Genomic DNA, 23830 nt, shown 5'->3' with positions numbered 1-23830 from the left:
AGTCTTAACCACTGGACCACCAGGGAAGGCCCCAGGAGTATGAGCTTTCTGGATGTTTATAGTTATGTCTTTCACCAAATTTGGGAATTGTTCAGACATTATTTCCTCAATTTTTCTCTCTGCCCCTTCTTCTCTCTTTCTCTATTCCCTCCCTGCCTCCTTCCCTGAACTTCTGGAACTCCAACAATGCATATATTTGTCTGCCTGATGGTATCCCACAGGTCCCTCAGGCTTTGCTTGCTTCTTGTCAGTATTCACTTTCTGTTCTTCACACTTGATAATTTCCAAATGCCTATTTTTCTTTTCTTTTCTTTTTGTTTTTTTTTTGGCCTCGCTGCACGGCTTGCGGGGTCTTACTTCCCCAACCAGGGATCAAACCTGGGCCCTGGCAGTGAAAGGACTGAGTCCTAACCACTGGACTGCCAGGGAATTCCCCAAACTCCTATTTTCAAGTTCACTGATTCTTTCTTCTGCCTGCCCAAATCTGCCTTTGAATCCCTCTAGTGAATTTATCATTTCAGTAAATGAATTTTCAGCTCCAGAATTTCTTTTTAGGTTTTCTATCTCTTTATTGATATTTACGTTTTGTTCATACATTGTTTTCTTGACTTTCTCTACATCTTCCTTTAGTTCTTTGAGATTTAAGACAGGTGTTTTAAAGTCTTTGTCTAGCAAATCTGTCATGAGGCCTTTCTCAGGGACAGTTTATGTTGATTTTTTTTTTTTTTTGCGGTATGCGGGCCTCTCACTGCCGTGGCCTCTCCTGTTGTGGAGCACAGGCTCCGGACGCACAGGCTCAGCGGCCATGGCTCATGGGCCCAGCCGCTCCGCGGCATGTGGGATCTTCCCGGACTGGGGCACGAACCCGTGTCCCCTGCATCGGCAGGCGGACTCTCAACCACTGCGCCACCAGGGAAGCCCCATTTTTTTTTTTTATCCTTTGAATGGGCCATACTTTGCTGTTGCTTTGTACGCCTTGTGGTTTTTTGTTGAACACCAGTCATTTCAATCTAATAAAACAACTCTGGAAATCAGTTCCTTTCCCCCTTCTGCAGAATTTGCTGATTTTTGATATTGTTTTTGTTTTTATGATTGTTGTAGGGTCTCTGTGCCAAGGATCAGCATGAGGTGTAAATTTAATGCCTTCTTAGGTCTTTTCTGACACTTTCCCTAGGTATGCACAGTCACTTCCTAATTTTCCCCATATATGTGGCTGTTTTTGAATGTCCTTGACTTTAATGTCTGGCTTCCAAAAGGGGAAAAAAGTGAAAAATGAAGGGGAGAAAAAGGGCACAGGACCTTTAAATCCCCTAGAAGTCACTTCAGCCAGAGAAGGAGGGGCTTGTAACAATGTGAAGAGGTTCAACAAAATGGCTACCTGTCTATACCTCTGTGATCAGAAGCAACAATCAGCACCCAGAGCACAGATCTCTGCTACTTAGAGGAAAGGACCTTTTTGACCATCCTAGCTCCCCCACATGCTGTGTGCAAACTGCTCTAGGAACACATGCACAGATGCTTGGCACTGGCTGAGGGTGGGGTGATGGATAGCTGCTACTGTGCTGAGCTGAAATTGACTGAAATTAACCACAATTTACCCTCCAATTCTTCCCCTAGAAGTTGCAAGCCTTCAACAGACTCCAAGTTTCCAAAATAGTTAACATCAGACAGATTCTGCCAGTGCAATTGGCTATGTGGGGAAACAGATTCTTGATCCTTTCTACTCTGCCACCTTCCCAGAATCCCTCTCTCTCTCTTTTTATTATTAAATTTATTTATTTATTTATTTATGGCTGCATTGGGTCTTCATTGCTGCACGCGGGCTTTCTCTAGTTGCAGCGAGCAGGGGCTACTCTTCGTTGTGGTGCACAGGCTTCTCGTTGCATTGGCTTCTCTTGTTGCGGAGCACAGGCTCTAGGCCTGCAGGCTTCAGTAGTTGTAGCACGCAGGCTCAGCAGTTGTGGCTCACAGGCTCTACAGCACAGGCTCAGTAGTTGTGGCACACGGGCTTAGCTGCTCTGCAGCATGTGGGATCTTCCCGGACCAGGGCTGGAAGCCGTGTCCCCTGTATCGGCAGGCGGACTCTCAACCGCTGCGCCAACAGGGAAGTCCTCCCTCTCTCTTTTTAATACTATTTTCGTGTGACTTTTTTCAGTAAGGCCATAAACTAAATTCTGTGTCCAGTGGCTTTAAAACTGGAAATCTGTATGGTTTATCAGGCCTCTCTGGTCCTGAAATGACTGTTGTCAATTAATGCCTTACATATTAGATTGCTTGGGGGAAGGTGGGGGTGGGAACAGAAATGTAAGAGGTTTGGGAAAGACACTATTAGTTTCTAAACCCAACCCTCATTCCCAACCCTTCTCCCTTGCTTGCCTCCCATTATAAAGGCTGAAAAGCCAGATACTCATTTTTCCAGTTTCCCATGCAGCTAAGATTAAAGCCACCACACAGTTCAGGCCAATGAGACACAGAAATCCACTGGGGACTGGGGCAGAAGACTGCACTTCTGGGAATGGCATTTGCTTCCTTACAAAAGGGAAAGCTAGAAGAAGAAAATTCCTGGTGCTACTCCTTTTTTCTTCCTCATCCTCTGACAGTGAGGCAACACACTTGAGACTAAAAGGTAAAATAGCTAAAAATGGCAGAACAGAGAGGTAGGAAGTCCTCAATAACCTTGCTTAATTGCTCAGTCTTAATTCTTATACTTGTGTTACAGGTGTTCATGAAGTTTTAAGCTACCGTTAGGTACTTGTAGCTGAAACCATTCCTAACCAGTACATGATGGTTTTCAGGATATAGATTTTTCCTCATTTTCTATGTAAGGAACGTGGATATGGAATATGCAATAAAATATCTCGTTCTATACCTTTAAGAATACTTATCAATTGGACCCTAATGTGGAATTCCATTTTCATTTTCACATAGTATACCAAATAAATTATTCTATCTCATCATCAATTTTTGCCTCAGGGCTCCTTAAAAACAATAGCTATATAGTGTCTGAGTTGGGAAGGACAAAACAGTAGGAGAGGCACCCTATCATGCTGCTCTTGAAACTGAAGTAGTTAAAGATCACTCTTCACTAAGGTATGGAGTTTCAGGCAGAAGGACATCTTTTCTCATTCCTGGCTGCCCCTCTCCCTCAGTACCTAATAGCTGGCTCTTTACTAAATGCCAGGGCACTCTTGGGAACTATGCTAAAGAATTAACAACAACAGATCCATTATCTTTCTTTAGCTGGTCGCTACTTACTTGGATGGATTAAATGCTCAACAAACTTTAAAGGACCAGTGTGCCTAGGAGCAGAGAAATCCCAGGGACAATTCAGCAGGGCTTGGTCCCCTGTCAGTTACATGGTTAATTGCTTTCTCCATAGCTCTTGCCTAATGGTAGACCTTTTAGTATTCTACTTTCCAGATGTAGCCACTTAGTTGGGGTACCATTAAAGTTCCCAAAGGGACAACTTTAGTTCTTAACAAAGCAAGGAAACTTCTTTTTGGGTCAAAATGATTATCACACAGTCCTATTAAGTTCTTGTTGAAATTACAGACTTATATTTTTCAATCTCATCTCTCTTCCCAAATTATTAAGATATAATGAGCCCTTGAAAAACATCAAGTACTTTTTTTGTTGTTTTGTTTGTTTTTTTAATTAATTAATTATTTTTTGGCTGTGTTGGGTCTCCGTTGCTGCACATGGGCTTTCTCTAGTCGTGGCAAGTGGGGGCTACTCTTCGTTGTGGTGCGCGGGCTTCTAATTGAGGTGGCTTCTCTTTTTGCGGAACACGGGCTCTAGGCGTGTGGGTTTCAGGAGTTGCAGCATGTTGGTCCTACAGCACAGGCTCAGCAGTTGTGGCTCACGGGTTCTAGAGCTCAGGCTCAGCAGTTGTGGCACATGGGCTTAGTTGCTCCGTGGCAAGTGGGATCTTCCTGGACCAGGGATTGAACCCCATGTCCCCTGCATTGGCAGGCAGATTCTTAACCACTGCTCCACCGGGGAAGTCCCAAAGAACATCAAATACTTTTATCGTCTAATTTCCTACACAGTAAGCGATGTCATCCCTGGATCTCACATATGGGTGGGAAGGACAAGCATGCATTGTGAACAGTGTGGACCATAACCATTAAAGTTAGGAAAATCTACTACACTGTGTTTTTCTCTTGGGCTGCTGAAAATTTCATTACGGAAAAAGAATATTCTAAACACTTCTTGATAATACAGGAGATTCTGAATGCTTTCAACAAACTGAGCAGAGCATATATGAGTCACAGTACAGAGCATACAATAACTAAAACCCTGCCTTGTAAGGGTGTATACAATTTACTACTGTAACAGTTAAGCCAAAAGAAAAATTAAAGCTGGGGAAGAGAGAGAGCGACGGAGAGAGAAAGACAGAGGGGACAGGAGAAGGAGAGAGAGATCTCGGTCTCCAAAACTGAGTGCTTAGATTGTTGGGGCAAGCTTGCAAGATTACACTCACTCACTCTAAAATAATTTCAAAATGCAGCAATACACTTTTGTTTTAAGCAAGCTATCAAATCTTAAGTGCCCAGAGCCTTAGGAACCATAGAAGAGGTTACAGGCTGATGAAGGAATGGGCAAAGACAAGACTCAAATGGTTTGGCAGTCTCTAGAATAAACCAGAAGCTTATACAGGGTATACTGATTCTGCCTTGTCACCTTAATTTAATGCAGAAAAAACTTCTTACCCTGATTTGTTGACATATTCGGCTGATTTATCTTTGTGTCTAACTTGGAAAGTTCTGAAATAAAACCAGGCAAATGGCAAACTCATTAAATTTGGATGTTTGCTTTTTAGCCATTAGAGATATATTTTAGAATGTTGGCCACTGAATAGAAGTCTATAATAAAAGAACACAGGCAGGCAGGGGAAAAGAATGGAATCTATGCTGCCTAACAGTAACACTTATCCACATGCTCCTTGACTTTCATAGTGATCTAATATAGCAACAACATCAAATACTGGGGAAACTGCCCTGGCTAACCTCTCCAGCCTCACCTCTTGCTGCTCTCCACCAAAATTTATGCTCCAGCAACATAAAGGTATCTGCAGTTTCTCTGAACATGCTATGCTGTTTCATTCTTTTGTATCTGCTGTTCTCTTATGTGTGGAATGTTCTTCTCCACCTTCTCTGTCTGGCAAATTTCTATTTACCTTTCAAAACCAATTAAAGCATCATTTCCTCCATGAAACCTTCCCTGATGTCTAATAGACCTCTCAATACTTGCAAATACTTATATTATTACATTTATCATATTACAAGCAATTACATTTTTATGTGTCTGCTTCCCCTATGAGACAATGAATCTGTTGATGTCTTATCCACCTTTCTGTCACAGTATCTAGCATGGTGTCTAGCACATTGCAGATATTCAAATATTTTTTTATTAAATTGAACCCACAAAAGCTAAAGAAGCTCTGAATGAATTGAGAAAATTATTCATGGACTAGTTTTTGGAAACGTGTCCCCAGGCTTACTCAAGTTTGGAGGTACCTGGAAAAATACACAATAGGAAATGCCTTGATTTTAACAATGGATCCTCTGTGTACACTAAGTCTCTCACTAGAGACATTTGTGAAAACCAATAGTCAATTTTTGATTGTTGTCTAAAATGATAAATTGATCCAGTTACATAGAACCCCCACTCCCCTACCTTCCTCCCATTATATCAGAATGGAGACAAACCAGCAGGTGGTAATGGGATCCTATTAACCGTCATATCACATTACAACAGGCCCATCTGTTAGGAGAAGAGAGGAGAGAAAGGATAAATATAAAAACCATCAAGCACACCGATAGGGGTCAGGGAAGATCTAAGTAGACTGTGGTACTCCTAGTCCTTCTTGGTAACAACTCACTATAGCAAACTGCTAATTTCAACCATAGTGTGGTAGGTCAATAACAGCTCCTATACTAGTTTGCTAGAGCTGACAAAGTACCACAACCCTGGGGTCTTAAACAACAGAAATTTATTGTCTCATAATTCTGGAGGCCAGAGTTTAAAATCAAGATGTCAGCAGGGCTGGTTCCCTCTGAAGGATGTGAAGGAGAATCTGTCCCATGTTTCTCTCCTAGCTTCTGGTGGTTTGCCAGCAATCTTTGGTCTTCCTTGGCTTGTGGCAGCATAACTCCAATCTTTATTCCCTGGGTGTACGTCTGTGTCCTGTTTCCTCTTTTTATAAGGACACCAGTTATACTGGATTAGGGGCCTACCCTACTCCAGTATGACCTCATATCAACTAATTACATCTATGATCCTCTTTCCAAATAAGGTCACATTCTGAGGTACTTGGGACTAAGACTTCAACATGTAAATATGGGTGCACAATTCAACCCATAACAGTTCTCAAAGATATGCCCATGTTCTAATTCCTAGAACCTGTGAATGTTACCTTATATGATGACTAAATTAAGGGTTTTGAGATGAAGAGGTTATCCTAGACTATACAGTTGGGCCCTCAATGCCATCATAAGAGAGAGGCATATAAGAGAGAGGCAAAGAAGAAGGTGATGTGAAGGCAGAATCAGAGATTGGAGTGATGTGGCCACAAGCCAAAAATTGTTGGAAGCCACCAGAAGCTGGAAGAGGTAAGGAAAGGATTCTCCTGAGAGCCTCCAGAGGGAGCATGGCTCTGCCTGCACCTTGATCCGGACTTCTGGCCTCCTGAACTGTGAGCGTAAGGAATATGGTAGATATTAAACCAACTATCAATAATCACTTTAAATGTCAATAGTCTAAATACACCAATTAAAAGAGATGATCAGAGTGGATCAAAAAACAAGACCCAACTATATGTTGTTTATAGGAAACACACTTTAAATATAAAGACATGTATAGAATAAAAGTAAGGGGATGCAAAAAGATATACCATGGTAACACTAATCAAAAGAAAGGGGAGGGCTTCCCTGGTGGCACAGTGGTTGAGAGTCCCCCTGCCAATGCAGGGGACACGGGTTCGTGCCCCGGTCCAGGAGGATCCCACATGCCGCGGAGCGGCTGGGCCCGTGAGCCATGGCCGCTGAGCCTGCGCGTCCGGAGCCTGTGCTCCGCAACGGGAGAGGCCACAGCAGTGATAGGCCCGCGTACCGCAAAAAAAAAAAAAAAGGAAAGGGGAGTAGCTATTTCAGTAGTAATTTCAGACAGAGCAGTCTTCAGAGTAAGGAAAGTCAACAGGGATAAAGAAATATTACATAAAGATAAAGGGATAAATACTCCAAAAAGACAAATATATCCTTAATATACATGTGCCTAACAACAGAATGTCAAAATACATGAGACCAAAACTGATAGAACTGCTAGGAGAAATAGATGAATCCACTATTATAGTTGGAGACTTTGACATTCCTCTATCAGAAATGGACAGATCCAGCAGGCAGAAAATCAGTAAGGACATAGTTGAACTCAACAGCACCATCAATCAACTGAATATAATTGACATCTATAGAATACTTCATCCAAGAATAGCAGGTTACACATTCTTCTCAAGTTCACATGGAAGGAACATTCACTGAGACAGACCTCACTTGAGGCCATATAACACACCTTAACAAATTTAAGAGAATGGAAATCATACAATGTCTGCTCTCAGATGACAATGGACATAAAAAGGAAAAGCAAATTAAAGCCAAAGTAAGCAGAAGAAAATTAATACTAAAAATCAGAACAGAAATCAATGAAATTAAAAACAGGAAATCAATAAAACCAAAACCTGATTCTTTGAAAAGATCAATAAAGTTGATAAACCTTTAGATAAGCTAACTAAGAAAAGAAAGAAAGGGAGTTCTCTGGTGGTCCAGTGGTAAAGAATCCACCTTACAGTGCAGGGGACGTGGGTTCAATCCCTGGTCAGGGAACTAAGATCCCACATGCCGTGGGGCAACTAAGCCTGTGCACCACAACTATTGAGCTCAGTGCCTCAACTAGAGAGCCTGCGTGACGCAAACTACAGAGCCTGCGTGGTGCAAACTACAGAGCCCATGCACTCTGAAACCCGCATGCCACAACAGAGCTCACACGCTCTGGAGCCTGTGCGCCACAACAAGAGAAGAGAAAACCCACACGCCACAACTAGAGAGAAGCCCATGCGCCACAACTAGAGAGAAGCCTGAGTGCTGCAGTTAAAGATCCTGCATGCCTCAACAAAGGTCCTGCATGCCGCAACTAAGACCCAACGCAGCCAAAAGAAAAAAAAATTAAGTACAACCTAATGAAATCTGGACATGTTATGAGACTACATGGTAGGGAGAAACCAGCTTTATAAGAATTGGGGAAGTCATGATAAAGGAAAATAAAGATAATATTAAAAAAAAAAGAAAGGGGAGAAGACACAAATTATTAGTATCAGATATGAAAGAGGGACACCACTCCAGATTACATGGATGTTAAAAGGATAATAAAGGACTATTATGAACAACTCTATGCCCACAAACTTGATAACCTAGATGAAATGGGCCAATTCCTTAAAAGACACAATCTGCTAAAACTCACAGAAGAAGAAATGGACAATCTGAATAGGTCTATATCTATTAAATAAATTGACTCAATAATTAACAACCTTCCAAAACAGAAAGGTCCAGATGGTCCACTGGTGAATTCTAGCAAACATTTAAGGAATAAATTATACCAATTCTCTACAATCTCCTCTAGAGTATAGAAGCAGAGAGAATATTTCCTAACTTATTCTGTGAGGCCAGCATTACTCTAATACCCAAACCAGAGAAAGACATTACAAGAAAAGATGACTACAGACCATTCTCTGTCATGAACATGGATGCAAAAATCCTCAACAAAATATTAGTAAATCAAATCCAACGATGTATAAAAAGAATTATAAACCACAACCAAGTGGGATTTATCTCAAGTATGCAAGCCTTGTTCAACATTCAAAAATTAATCAATGTAATCCATCACATCGGCAGGCTAAAGAAGAAAAATCACATGATCATATCAATAGGTAAAGAAAAAGCATCTGACAAAATCCTACACCCATTCATGATAAAAACTCTCAGCAAACTAAGAATATATGGGAACTTCATTAACTTGATAAAGAACACCTACAGAATACCTACAGTAAACATCATACTTAATGGTGAAAAACTCAAAGCTTTCCTGCTAAGATCAAGAACAAGGCAATGATGTCCCCCACTCTCACCACTCCTTTTCAGCACTGTACTGGATATCCTAGCTAATGAAATAAGATAAGAAAAGGAAATAAAAGTCATAAAGATTGGGAAGGAAGAAAGAAAACTGTTCGCAGATGACATGACCATCTATGTAGAAAATCCGAAAGAAACAACAAAAAACTCCCAGAATAAACAATTACAGCAAAGTTGCTGGATACAAGGTTAATATACGAATGTCAACTGTTTTACTATATACCAGCAATAAGCAAGTGGAATTTGAAATTAAAAACACGATGCCATTTACATTAGTACCTCCGAAAATGAAATACTTAGGTGTAAATCTAACAAAATATGTAAAAGATCTACATGAGGAAAATTATAAAACTTTGATGAGAGAAATCAAAGAATAAATGGGTATTTATTGTCAAGATGTCATTTCTTCCCAACTTGATCTATAGATTTAATGCAATCCCAATCAAAATCCCAGCAAGTTATTGTGGATGTTAACAAACTGATTCTAAAGTTTATACGGAGAGGCAAAAGACCCAGAATAGCCAACACAATACTGAAGAAGAACAGTGTTGATAGACTGACACTACCCAACTCCAAGATATACTATAAAGCTATGGGTAATCAAGACAATGTAGTATTGGTGAAAGAACAGATTAAAAGATCAATGGGACAGAATAGAAAGTCCGGAAATAGACCCATATAAATATAGTCAACTGATATTTAACAAAGGAACAAAGGCACGCATTCTTCTCAAGTGCACATGGAATATTCTCCAGGATAGACCACACGTTAGGCCACAAAACAAGTCTTAATAAATTTAATACTGAAATCATATCAAGCATCTTTTCTGACCACAGTGGTATGAAACTAGAAAACTGGAAAATTAACAAATATGTGGAAATGAGACATGCTACTGAACAACCAATGGGTTAAAAATGAAGAACTTGAAAGATACATAAAAAAATACCTTGAGACAAATGAAAATGGAAATGTAAGATACCAAAACTTATGGGATGTAGCAAAATCAGTTCTAAGAGGGAAGCTAAGAAAAATAAATACCTACCTCAAGAAACAAGAAAAATCTCAAATAAACAACTTAACTTTACAGTTCAAGGAACTGAAAAAGAAGAACAAACGAGGCCCTAAGTTAGGAGAAAGAAAGAAATAACAAAGATCAGACCAGAAATAAACGAATTAGAGGGATGTCCTTGGTGGCGCAGTGGTTACGAATCTGCCTGCCAATGCAGGGCACGCAGGTTCGAGCCCTGGTTTGGGAAGATCTCAGATGCCGTGGAACAACTAAGCCCGTGCGCCACAACTACTGAGCCTGTGCTCTAGAGCCCACAAGCCACAACTACTGAGCCCATGTGCCTAGAGCCCGTGCACCACAACGAAAAGTAGCCCCCACTTGCCACAACCAGAGAAAGCCCACGTGCAGCAATGAAGACCCAATGCAGCCAAAAACAAACAAACAAATAAATAAATTTATATATATATATAAAAGAATTAGAGACTACAAAGACAATAGAAAAGATCATGAAACCAAGAGCTGGTTCTTTGAAAAGATAAACAAAATTGACAAACCACCAAGAAAAAGAGGACAAAAACAAAAAAAACAAGAAAAGCAAAAAACCAAAACAAACAAACAAACAAAACCCACAGGGCTTCCCTGGTGGCGCAGTGGTTGGGAGTCCGCCTGCCGATGCAGGGGACGCAGGTTCATGCCCCGGTCCAGGAGGATCCCACATGCCGCGGAGCAGCTGGGCCCATGAGCCGTGGCCGCTGGGCCTGCGTGTCCGGAGCCTGTGCTCTGCAGCGGGGGAGGCCGCAGCGTGAGAGGCCTGCATACTGCAAAAAAAAAAAAAAAAAAAAAAAAAACCCACAGAAATCACCAAGAAAAAGAGGACAAAAGCAAAAAAACAAGAAAAGCAAAAAACCAAAACAAAAAAACACCACAGAAATGAAAGAGACATTCCAACTGGTACCTCAGAAATACAAAGTATCATAAGAGACTACTACAAACAATTATAAGTCAACAAATTGGACAACCTAAAAGAAATGGATAAATTCCTAAAAACATACAACCTTCCAAGACCGAGTTATGAAGAAATAGAAATTATTAACAGACTGTTTACCAATAAGGAGACTGAATCAGTAATCAAAAACCTCCCAACAAACAAAAGTCCAGCACCAGATGGGTTCATTGGTGAATTCTACCAAACATTCAAAGAAGAATTAATACCAATCCTCAAACTTCCAAAAAATAAAAGAGGAGGGAATACTTCCAAACTCATTTTACAAGGCCAGCATTACCCTGATACCAAAACCAGTCAAGGACACCACAAGAAAAGAAAATTATGGGCCAATATCCCTGATAAACTTAGATGCAAAAATCCTGAACAAAATAGTAACAGAATTCAACAATACTTTAAAGAGATCATATACCATGATCAAGTGGGGTTTATTCCAGGGATGCAAGGATAGTTCAACACCCAAATCATTCAATGTGATACACCACATTTACCAAATGAAGGATAAAATGCGTCCAATGGGACTTCCCTGGTGGCACAGTGGTTAAGACTCCATGCTCCCAGTGCAGGGGGCCTGGGTTCAATCCCTGGCCGGGGAACTAGATTCCACATGCATGCCGCAACTAAGACCCCGTGCAACCAAATAAATAAATAAATATTAAAAAAAAAGTGTTCGATCATCTCATTAGATGCAGAAAAAGCATTTGACAAAATTCAACAACCATTATGATAAAAATTCTCAACAAAGTGAGTATAGAGGGAACATACCTCAACATAATAAAGGCTATACATGGCAAGCCCACAGCTAACACCATACTGAACAATGAAAAGCCAAAAGCTTTTCCTCTAAGAGGAACAAGACAAGGATGCCCACTCTTGCCACTTTTATTCAACATAGTACTGCAAGTCCTAGCCAGAACAATTAGGCAAGAAAAAGAAATAAAAGGCACCCAAATTGAAAAGGAAGAAGCAAACTTGTCATTATTTGCAGATGATACACAGAAAACCCAAAGACCACCAAAAAATTCTTAGAATAAGTGAATTCAGCAAAGTTTCAGGACACAAAATCTATACACAAAAAGTCTATTGCATTTCTATACACTAATAATGAACTATCATAAAGAGAAATTAAGAAAACAATCCCATTTATAATCACATCAAAAATAATAAAATACTTAGGAATAAATTTCACCACAAAAGTGAAAGGTCTGTACACTGAAAACTCTAAGACACTGACAAAAGAAACTGAAGACACAAACAAAAGGAAAGATATTCATGCTCATGGACTGGAAGAATTAATATTGTTAAAATGCCCATACTATCCAAGCAATATACAGGTTCAATGCAATCCCTATCAAAATTCCAATAGCATTTTTTCACAAAAAGAACAAACATTCCTAAAATTCACAAAAGACCCCGAATAGCCAATGCAATCTTGAGAAAGAACAAAGCTGGAGCATCACGCTCCCTGATTTCAAACTACAGTACAAAGCTACAGTAATCAAAATAGTATAGTATTGGCATAAAAACACACACATATATCAATGAAAGAGAGCCCAAAATAAACCCCTGCATATATGGTTAATTAATTTATGACAAGACTATACAATGGGGGAAAGGACAGTCTCCTCCATAAATGGTGTTGGGAAAAACAGGACAACCACATGCAAAAGAATAAAACTGGACCACTATCTTCTACCACATACAAATATTAACTCAAAATGAATTAAAAACTTGAATGTAAGACCTGAAACCATAAAACTCTTTAGGAAAAAACATAGGCAGTAAGCTCCCTGACATCCATACTGGTGACTTTTTTTGGATCTGACATCAAAAGCAAAGGCAGCAAAAGCAAAAATAAACAAGTGGGACTATATCAAACTAAAAAGCTTCTGCACAACAAAGAAAATCATCCACAGAATGAAAAGGCAAGCTACTGAATAGGAGAAAATATTTACAAATCATATATCTGATAAGGAGTTAATATCCAAAATACATAAAGAACTCATACAACTCAAAAGCAAAACCCCACACAATTCAATTTAAAAATGTCAGAAGATCTGAATAGATATTTTTCCAAAGAAGACATACAGATGGCCAAATGATACATGAAAAGATGTGGAACAACACTAATCTGTATCCATGGATACAGAGGGCCAGTCATATGTGGAATCTTAAAACAAAACAAAAGCCCACCAAACTTACAGAGAACAAACTGGTGGTTACCAACGGTGAGGGGAGGGTGGGTTAAGGGGGTCAAATGCGTGAAGGGGGTCAAAAGGTACAAACTTTCAGTTATAAAATAAATAAGTCATGGGGATGAAAGGTACAGCATGGTGACTACAGTTAATATATTACATATTTGAAAGTTGCTAAGAAAGTAAAAGTTCTCATCACAAGAAAAAAATTCTGGGACTTCCCTGGTGGTCCAGTGGCTAAGACTCCATGCTCCCAATGCAGGGGGCCCAGGTTTGATCCCTGGTCAGGGAACTGGATCCCACATGCCGCAACTAAAGATCCCACATGCCACAACTAAAGATCCTGCACGTTGCAACGAAGACCCCACACACGGCAACAAAGATCCCACGTGCCGCAACTAAGACCTGGCACAGCCAAATAAATAAATAAGAAAAAAATTCTGTAATTATGTATGGTGATGGATGTTAACTAGATTTACTGTGGTGATCATTTTGCAGTATATATAAATATCAAATCATTATGTTGTACACCTGAAACTAATATAATGTTATATGTCAATTATACCTTTTTTTTTTTTTTAAAGGAGTAAAAGCAATATAGTGGAGCAAAGATAATCTTTTCAACAAATAGTGCTGGGACAACTAGAAATCCATACGCAAAAAAGTGAATTTAGATAAAGACTTTAAATCCTTTGCAAAAACTAACTCAAAATGGATCACAGACATATATGTGAAACACAAAACTATAAAACTCCCAGAAGATAACACAGGAAAAGACCCAGGTAATCTTAGGTTTGGCAATGACTTTAGAGACAACAACAAAGGCATAATCAATAAAAGAAATAATTGATAAGCTGGACTTCATTAAATAAAAACTTGTGTTCTGTGAAAGACAATGTCAAGAGAATGAGAAGGTCACCCATAGCCTGAGAAAAAGTATTTGCAAAAGACACATTTGATAAAGGACTGCTATCCAAAATACATAAAAAACTCAAAACTCAACAATAAGGAAACAACCCAATTAAAAAATAGGCCGAAGACCTTAACAGACATCTCGCCAAAGATATACAGATAGCACAAAAACATATAAAGAGATGCTGCACATCATGTCATCACGGAAATGCAAATTAAAACAACATACCACTACCCATCTATTCTATTGGCCAAACTCTGGATCACTGACAACACCAAATGCTGACAAGGGTGTGAAGCAACAGGAACTTTAATTCATTGCCAGTGGGAATGAAAAAATGGTAGAGCCAAGCTATAAGACAATTTGGCAGTTTCTTACAAAAATAAACATATTCTTACCATACGATCTAGCAACCATGCAGTTTGATATTTATCCAAAGGAGCTGAAAATTTACGTTCACACAAAAACCTGCACATGGATTTTTATAGCAGCTTTATCCATAACTGCCAAAACTTGGAAGCAACCAAGATATCCTTCAGTAGGTAAATGGATAAATAAACTGTGGTACGTCCAGACAATGGAATACTATTCAGTGCTAAAAAGAAATGAGGTATCAAGCCATGGAAAGACATGAAGGAACCTTAAATGCATGTTAAGTGAAAGATGGCAATCTGAAAAAGGCTACATACTGTATGATTCCAACTATATGGCTCTCTGGAAAAGGCATAGCTATGGACATAGTAAAACGATCAGTGGTTGCCAGGAGTGGTGCGGGGGGGAGGAAAGATGACTAGGTGGAGCACCGAGGATTTTTAGGGAAGTGAATATACTCTGTATGATAATGTAACGATAACTGTATGTCATTATACATTTATCCAAACCCATCAAATGTACAACACCAAGAGTGAACTCTAAGGTAAGCTGTGGACTTCGGGTGATTATGATGTATCATTGTAGGTTCATTAGTTGTAACAAATGTGCCACTCTGGTGGGGGATGTTCATAATGGGAAATGCTGTTTGTGTGGAGGCAGGGAGTATATGGGGAATCTCTGTACTGTCCTCTCAATTTTACTGTGAACTTAAAACTGCTCTAAAAAAACAGTCTTAAAATTTTTTGGAAAACCACTAAGTAAAAGTAAATAGATTGTTGCAAGTTTATTCTCATAGAGTGCTCAGAAAAAGAGCCTGAAAAATTAAGCCTGAAGTAGAGTACTCATTGCTTATATTTCTATAAGACAGAAAAGCATGGCAAAGCAGAAAAGTCCAGCTTCTAAACAAGAACTGTAGTCTCTTTGACAGAGCTCCAATCCAATTATGCCCTAGCCACTGATTTTTCTATCACCACTTCCCCCCCTTTGTTTCAGAGACAGCAACCATGACCTTCTGTTCATGTGGTGTAGGAAGAAATTGCTTCCCAGAAAGGCTTTTAGCCCACTGCATTTTACTAGATAAAGAGAAAACAAAAAGCCATTCGACTCTGACAAGCTGATTCCTGTCTACAGAGGAGCAAAATGCCTCCCTCAGGACTACAAGGTACAATATGTTCAAACCTTTAACCACCGCTCTGCCATGAGCTACCACATATGTGCACACAACTCTCCTCTGAGCAGTCACATGCATAACTGAAAGTACAAGCCTCCATAAGGCCCTGTCTGGCTGTAGCTTCAAATGCATATAAGTAAAATAATGCTGAAATAAAGTCTCCCCTTCTCACTTTTGCAATTATTTAGGTAAAAATTAAAAGGGAAGAAAAGGGAAGAAAAGGAAAGGCTGAAGAGGGAATAGCTAAATTGTTGAACCTAACATGGTACCTTATAGAACATATTTAGACACCTAGACCCCTGAAAATTTTAGAGTAATTACTTCTATTGTTCCCTCCAAATACAGTCTAAGTGGACTACAGTCTCTTCCTTAATCCTAAGAAATGCCTGAAACTGAAGTATAATAAAACGACAAATGTCTGAATTTATAAACATTAACACAGTGAAAAAAAATTAATGCACACAGATTGCCACTGTGTAAAAAAAATGATGCTAACTGAAGTGATAGATGTCTGTAATACTATCTGCCCACTCTGGTATTATACAGCTATCTCCACCCACACACCACAACAGATCTTTAAAATTACCTCAACAATCTTTTCACTTGAGTCAAATAACTTATGGTAGTGAAAGATTTTTTTGTTTTTGTTGCTATTGTTGTTTTGGTTAGTAAGCTTGAGAAGAGAGACACAAAAATGAGGTAACTGAGGCTAGCATTAAAATGTAGGGCCTTTTTCTTTTCATTTTTTAAAATAATCATCCATCCTATTAGGCTGTCACTGTCTACCTGATAACCTCTTCGGAGCCAAGTTTGTAGTTTCTGTTTGATAGGTTGCTGCCCTGAATCACCTTTTCTTTGTATTTACAGTTTTTCAGAAACTCCTGGCTGGACACACACACACACACACACACACACACAACTAACTGGCTTGTCAGAGGCATCCAACAAAATAAACAAATGAGATCTTTGGACATCCAGAGTAATCATTTTGATAGCTTGTGACCTTGTCCAATAAGGTATTCTTAGCTCTGAAGCCAAGAATTTGACTTCACGGTCAAAGGTAGGAAAGACAAGGCTCTAGTCAGATACTTCCTACAGCTGAACGCAGAGTTAGTTTCACATAGTCCATGGTTATATACTGAATCATTATTAGAATCAAGAAGGAAATGTATATTTTCAGCAACTTTCCGGTAAAGGATAAAGACATTCAGACAAACATACAAAGAATCCCTTTACTAAAAATGTCAACTATAAGACTCTCCAGGGCCAGTAATGGAGATTCCTCAAAAAACTAAAACTAGAACTACCATATGACCCAGCAATCCCACTACTGGGCATATACCCTGAGAAAACCATAATTCAAAAACAGTCATGTACCACAGTGTTCACTGTGGCTCTATTTACAATAGCCAAGACATGGAAGCAATCTAAGTGTCCATCAACACATGAATGGATAAAGAAGATGTGGCACATACATACAATGGAATATTACTCAGCCATAAAAAGAAACGATACTGAGTTATTTGTAGTGAGGTGGATGGACCTAGAGACTGTCATACAGAGTGAAGTAAGTCAGAAAGAAAGACAAATACCATATGCTAACACATATATATGGAATCTAAAAAAAAAAAAAAAATGGTTCTGAAGAACCTAGGGGCAGGACAGGAATAAAGACGCAGACATAGAGAATGGACTTGAGAACACAGGGAGGGGGAAGGGGAAGCTGGGACAAAGTGAGAGTGGCATGGACATATATACACTACCAAATGTAAAACAGATAGCTAGTGGGAATAGCATAGGGAGATCAGCTCGGTGTTTTGTGTCCACCTAGAGAGGTGGGATAGGTAGGGTGGGAGGGAGACGCGAGAGGGAGGAGATATGCGGATGTATGTATATGTATAGCCGATTCACTTTGTTATACAGCAGAAACTAACACACCATTGTAAAGCAATTATACTCCAATAAAGATGTTAAATAAATAAATAAATAAGACTCTCTGGGGGGCCTCCCTGGTGGCGCAGTGGTTAAGAACCTGCCTGCCAATGCAGGGGACATGGGTTCGATCCCTGGTCCAGGAAGGTCCCACATGCCGCAGAGCAACTAAGCCCGTGCACCACAACTACTGAGCCTGCACTCTAGAGCCCGCAAGCCACAACTACTGAGCCCGTGTGCTGCAATTACTGAAGCCCGCATGCCTAGAGCCCGTGCTCTGCAACAAGAGAAGCCACCACAATGAGAAGCCCGTGCACCACAACAAAGAGTAGCCCCCTCTGGCCGCAACTAGAGAAAGCCCACACGTAGCAATGAAGACCCAACGCAGCCAAAAACTAATTAATTAATTAATTTTAAAAAATACTCTCCGATCTCTTTTGATCCTTTATGTGTACTTCTACATGTTTTTCTCACAAATTATTTCACAAAAATATTTCCATGTATCTACTTAGCCATATATTTCCACTTCCAATCATAAATGAAACGTCCATCGTATCAACACACCACAGTTCGTAAGAGAAAAGGAAAGAGCAGATATATGAAAGTGCTATGAAGTCAAAGAAGGAAAGATTGTGAGATCTGAGTGGAGAAGAATTCTATTATTTAACAGTTAAGACCCTCCATGCAGTCATACTTCCAAAAAGTCAGAGAATAAACAAGTTATCAATCATTGGGCAGATCATGTATCTCACTACACTGGTAACATACTCCGAATCATACCCTAATTCCACCTTAGTCACATTTCCTCTTGTTAACAATCAGTATGGCAGCCACAATAACAAAAGCCCCACTGCTACATGGTACTACATAAAGCAAGACACCCAGATACCATCCTTTGCATTTGGGAGCTTACAGGCATAAAACTAAGAGGAGGAAGAAGGGAGTATGAGTGAGGAAGAAGGGAATATGAGTCAGGAAGTGACCCAGTCTAGAATTCAAAAAGATGACAGCACAGTGTTTCTTTGGGCCTATTAGTGGAGAATGCTGAAACTATGATTTTTAGGTCACGGTTTTCTAGCTCTGTCTACATTTCTGGTTGGTCAAGAATTAGTTTTCCTTCCCATTTTAAAATCATGCCCCTACTACTAAACAGTGGTTGTTTACCTCACAAAGAGTTAGATACATCTCAGCAGCATTCCCAGGTACATAAAAAACATTATAGATTAATAAGGCTGAGGCAGTTGCAGAGATGGCTCTTTGTTTTAGTAAGAATTCTTATCTTTTTGTACAGGCAGAGCTCAGCTGTCGATCCAGCTCTCTCTGGTATGGCAGCCAGACGACTACCTACATCAGTAACAAACTATAGCTAGGACTTACTTAAATGATTGCATTTGGAGCAGTGCAAAAAAGCACTACTTATTCTTTTTTTTTTTCTTTCCCTGTGCTAGATGTGCATATTTACATGTGTATGGAGAAGAATAAGGAAGCAATTCATCCTAGTAGAAGTGCTGGTCTGAAGTGTGCGTGGGTTTGTATTACAGCTCCATCACAAAGTATTGTATGACCTTGTACAAGTTATTTAACCTCTCTGAGCCTTAGTTTTCTTATTTGTAAAACGGAGATAATATTATATCCTCCCTCAGGATTTCTAGGGTTAAATAAAATAATATCTGTAAACTATTTCTGCACAGTATATAAGAGCTCAGTTAGCTTTAGTTATTGTTGCTGTTGCTGCTGTTATTATTATTAGACATTGATAAAGTTAAACAATTTTCTTTGTTTTTGTTCTCTCCCTTTCCCCCCATATGATCCCCATATAATTTTCCTATACATTATATAAACACAACATTTCCTCTAAGTTGTAGATGTATGTATGCACACATAAGATGTTGGCCTGCACTAACTGCTGTTAATCCTGAACATTATGCTATAGAGCCTACCCTAGGCTAGTGTTCATTTTTACCATAGAGTCAATTCAGTTCAACAAGTAAGGAAATTAAATTAGTGCTGAGGCCAAGACTGAAAGATTCTCATATGTAGTCAAATCTAAAAGATAAAGAGTCAGTATCTCTATGAAAAGAGATCTTACCCAATACCAGGGATTTAACATTCTAAGTAGATGGGAAACTTGAATCCCAGAACTAAAGAAATCAGGTCACTCCCTTTCCCCCATATTTTATCAGTCTAAAATTTCCATGGGAATTCCCTAGTGGTCCAGTGGTTAGGACTCCATGCTTTCACTGCCACGGGCGAGGGTTCAATCCCTGGTCGGGGAACTAACATCTCATAAGCCGCGCGGCACGGCCATAAAATAGTAATAATAAGTAAAATAAAATAAAATAAAATTTCCAAACCAGGACAAGGAGGAAATGTCTCTTTCTACCCTGTTAAGTTGTTTCTAGTGTTTACTGGTGCCCTTCTTAATTTATACTTCTCGGGAATTCCCTGGTGGTCCAGTGTTTAGGACTCGGCGCTTTCACTGCAGGGGCCAAGGTTCAATCCCTGGTCAGGGAACTAAGATTCCATAAGCCGTGCAGTGTGTCCAAAAAAAAGATTTATACTTCTCAACTAGCATCTAGCAGAAGGAAGTTGAGATACCCCAAACAAACCTAACAAGTAAATCTGTTTATCTTTGACATCCTCATAAGTTGTCATGTCTCTTTGGCTTAGGGGCCATTCTACCTTAGCCAGTTCTCATCTACTAACCCCTAAACCCAAATAAAAACTTCTATTCCTTTATGTAGCCAATATTACATCTGTGGTTAAACTAATTTATACTAAAGTGTGAAAGATAGCTCCCATACTTTTCTAATAACACTAACTTACATGAATCTTTAATTAATGTAGAAGTACATTATTTAAATGTACTTCAACAACATTATTTAAATGTACTTCAACAAAGGAAAAGGGATCACAGGCTTTACTTCCTCTCACCTTGCCCAGCCCTAATACCTTGACTCCCCAGAAACAGCCCATTCAGTGTTCATCCTGTCCTTGTTCCCAGTACCTAAAACCAGTAAAACTGTCTCCAGGCAAGCCAAATCTTTTAACATCAGAGAGACTCCCAGTAGAGAAAAAAGGCTGGCCACATAAATCTCCCTAGATTTGATTCTTGTACTTTTAGAGAGACCTCAGAGCTGTGACCTCACGTCTTAATTTTCTCTCCCCCATTCTCCAGCTATTCCCAATCACATGGTTATCTGCTCATGACTTTAAAAAAAATTAAAGAAATGCATGATTCTAACCATATGACATTCTGGAAAAGGCAAAACTATGAAGACAGTAAAAAGATCTGTGGTTACCAGGGGCTGAAGTGGGGTGGGGGATGCATAGGTGGAACAACGGGATTTTTAGGGCAGTGAAACTATTCTGTATGACATGGTAATGGAGGACACATGTTATACATTTGTCAAAACGCATAGAATGTACAACACAAAGAGTGAACCCTTATGTAAACTATGGACTTTAGTTAATAATAATGTATCAATATTAGCTCATCAGTTGTAACCAATCTACCACACTAATACAAGATGTGGCAGGCTGGAGGTACAACAAGGTAGGGGGTAGATGGGAACTCTTGGACTTTCAATTCTGTAAATATAAAACTGCTCTAAAAAAATAAAGTCTATTAATCTTTTTTAATTAGAGGAAACACTGGTTAATAATGCCCACCAGGTACAATGGCTAATAAGAGCCAAGATAAGCAGTACAAGAGGAAAGCAAAAAGTAAAAAATTAAGACTATAAGCCTTGATCTCAGACTGGAGAGGACAATAATTAAGACAAGGAAAGAGACTTGAGGAAATGAGAGAAAGACAACTCTCGCAGCATTTTTATAGTGACTAGTGTGCAAAACACTAAAGCAAATGTTTTCTCCCTCAGAGAAAGAGAAGAGAAGCCAAGCTCATACGGGGCACTGAGATACTCAGCAGAAAAATCACCACCATTAAGCCTCTGGCATACTTACGAGTGTCACCCTGATGCCTCTCCCTGTGGCTAAGAAATCAGAGCTTGTCATTGTAACCAAGTCTGCAACCTGTGCTGGTGCCAATCTGTATAGTAGATTGAGGTATTTTGCAGAAAAATCAAGGGGTAATTGCCCAGTATCGAAAGAAGATCTGACCCTTGAGAGGAGAAAAGAGGCGTTCCTTTTGCCATTGGATGATCCTCTCTGGAATAACATAAATGGCTCTTAAGAGAGATTATATATCTGATAAGCAGAGCTGCAACTCTGACAGCCAATCTGCTGAATGCCGAACAGAGCACTCAGCTTTCTACAATGACTCAAAGGACAAGGTAAAGCTGCAGATTTATTCTGCTGACTTTCCTTGCAGAGCTACTCAAGTTTTTCAAAGGCAAAAAGGAAGAACTCTTTCCTTCCAACCCAGGGAATTGCAAATTCCACCTGGGATCTAAAGACAGAACTATGTTTGCTCCAAATCTGACATCATCGATGTGAACAAGAAGATTTAAAGCTGGAATGATGGCTGGCAATTTTAGTCTTTAGAGCAGAAGCTGGTTCAGCTCTTCAATCTGCCAGCAGAATCAGCAGCCACACGGGGCACATGGTGTGCCAGACTGGGAATGGGCTAATTTCACAAAATTCATTCTCATTCTCTGTGTACTTGCACATGACAATTGCAAATAGTCCAGATTCTTACCAAATCACAATCTTAGGTAGCATATTTCACTGCACAAAGAAATTTCAAAGTAAAAACACAAAGGCACCATTACAAAGAGATAAATCCCAAAGCTTCCATCTTTTCTCCATGATGCTTTCTTTCCTCCTTGAAATCCTTTCCTTAACCTGTTAATTTTATGAGAAGACGTAAAAAGCAAAATCTGTCTACAATAAACTATAAATAGCAGCATTTCTGCCTCACAATTTGTATGTCACTTCTTCAAGATGAGATTTTGAACGAGAAAAGCTTTCTATACCTCCGAACTCGAATATAACAGCCACATGCTATGATTTATAGGACAGTTCTTCTGTGGTTAAATAGATTCAACCATCAACAGACAAAAGAAAAACTAGGCTTGAGAGTTAAAAGATACCCAATTTGTTTAAAACCTTTTTTTATGTTATCTTATGATAAACAAAGACTAAGAAACACTAACATTTAGAGGGAGTCAGTTTTATTTTTATTTTTAAAAACATGCATTACTGTACTGAGCAAGTACCCTGGAATAGGTACTGGAGGAAGGGGATTAATAATAACAAAATATAGCACAGAAAATTATAAGCAGGCTAAACCAGAATAATATTTTTTCCCCAAAACAAAATACCCCTTTTTAGAAAAATGAAGGAAAAGAGGAAAAAAAAAAAGTTTTGCTCTATAAATAATACTATCAAATGATCAATTACATGTCTTAAATTTTTAGACATAACCCAAAGTCTAAAATATAGCTAACTGAAATTTAGCTAAGTGTTTACTAACACTTGCAACTGTAACCCTTTTAAAGGGATTTACCGTTTAGTTATAAAGACAATTAAGACTGAAACCTGGCTCTGACCAAACTCCAGCTGAAGGTGCTTTTCTTGTATTATAAAGTCCAATTTAAAAGGGGCATTTTGTTTTATTTAAGTCACTAGCATATGGTTAAAAAACTTAAGTTTGCCCTGTTACATCCTTTGAGCAGAACATTTAAGTTCTCTTTCTTCTCCTATGAAAGAGCATCCAGAGAGCATCTCTTGCACCTTGTTCGTAATGCACAATTTATCGGCATTTCGTTTCCTTTCTAAATGGCCGGGAGGGAAGAAGAGCTCCGTAGCCACTGTGTGTGGTTAGTAATGGCGCTTTTACTTGTCATTGTACAAAGCCTGTTAAATATTTACAACACAGCAATATCTAGTCCTAAACACCCAGTTGTGAGTTTGAATTTTTTTAGAAATAAATCTATGACAAGTTTTCCCCAGCAAAACGCCAGAAGACTCTCCTAACAGCTTCAAGAGACCCAGCGGGTCCAGAGGAGCAGTTATAGGCCATCTGGTGATTACTTATTATTATTTATACAGCAGTGTAGATGTACACACAGATGTGTTATGAATCCACA

At 39.3% G+C, this 23830-nt stretch overlaps 1 protein-coding gene across 7 annotated transcripts in view; it reads right to left on the bottom strand.

The window, feature by feature from the left end:
• Positions 1 to 23830, bottom strand: part of LOC101326029 (cyclic AMP-dependent transcription factor ATF-7) — a 91549-nt gene that overhangs the window by 42765 nt on the left and 24954 nt on the right. For 2 of the 7 annotated variants that reach the window (XM_033866569.2, XM_019947193.3), the window contains exon 2: positions 5712 to 5766. The exons of 4 other annotated variants lie outside the window; for them this stretch is intronic. The gene's annotated coding sequence lies outside the window, so the exon portion shown is untranslated. Of the gene's footprint in view, positions 1 to 5679; positions 5767 to 23830 lie in introns of those variants that run through there. One more of the 7 variants, XM_033866567.1, reaches the window with a different exon arrangement.

This window comes from Tursiops truncatus, chromosome 11 (genome assembly GCF_011762595.2).
Source record: "Tursiops truncatus isolate mTurTru1 chromosome 11, mTurTru1.mat.Y, whole genome shotgun sequence".
In the NCBI taxonomy this organism is placed as follows: domain Eukaryota; kingdom Metazoa; phylum Chordata; class Mammalia; order Artiodactyla; family Delphinidae; genus Tursiops; species Tursiops truncatus.
This window is presented reverse-complemented; position numbering and strand designations above follow the sequence as displayed.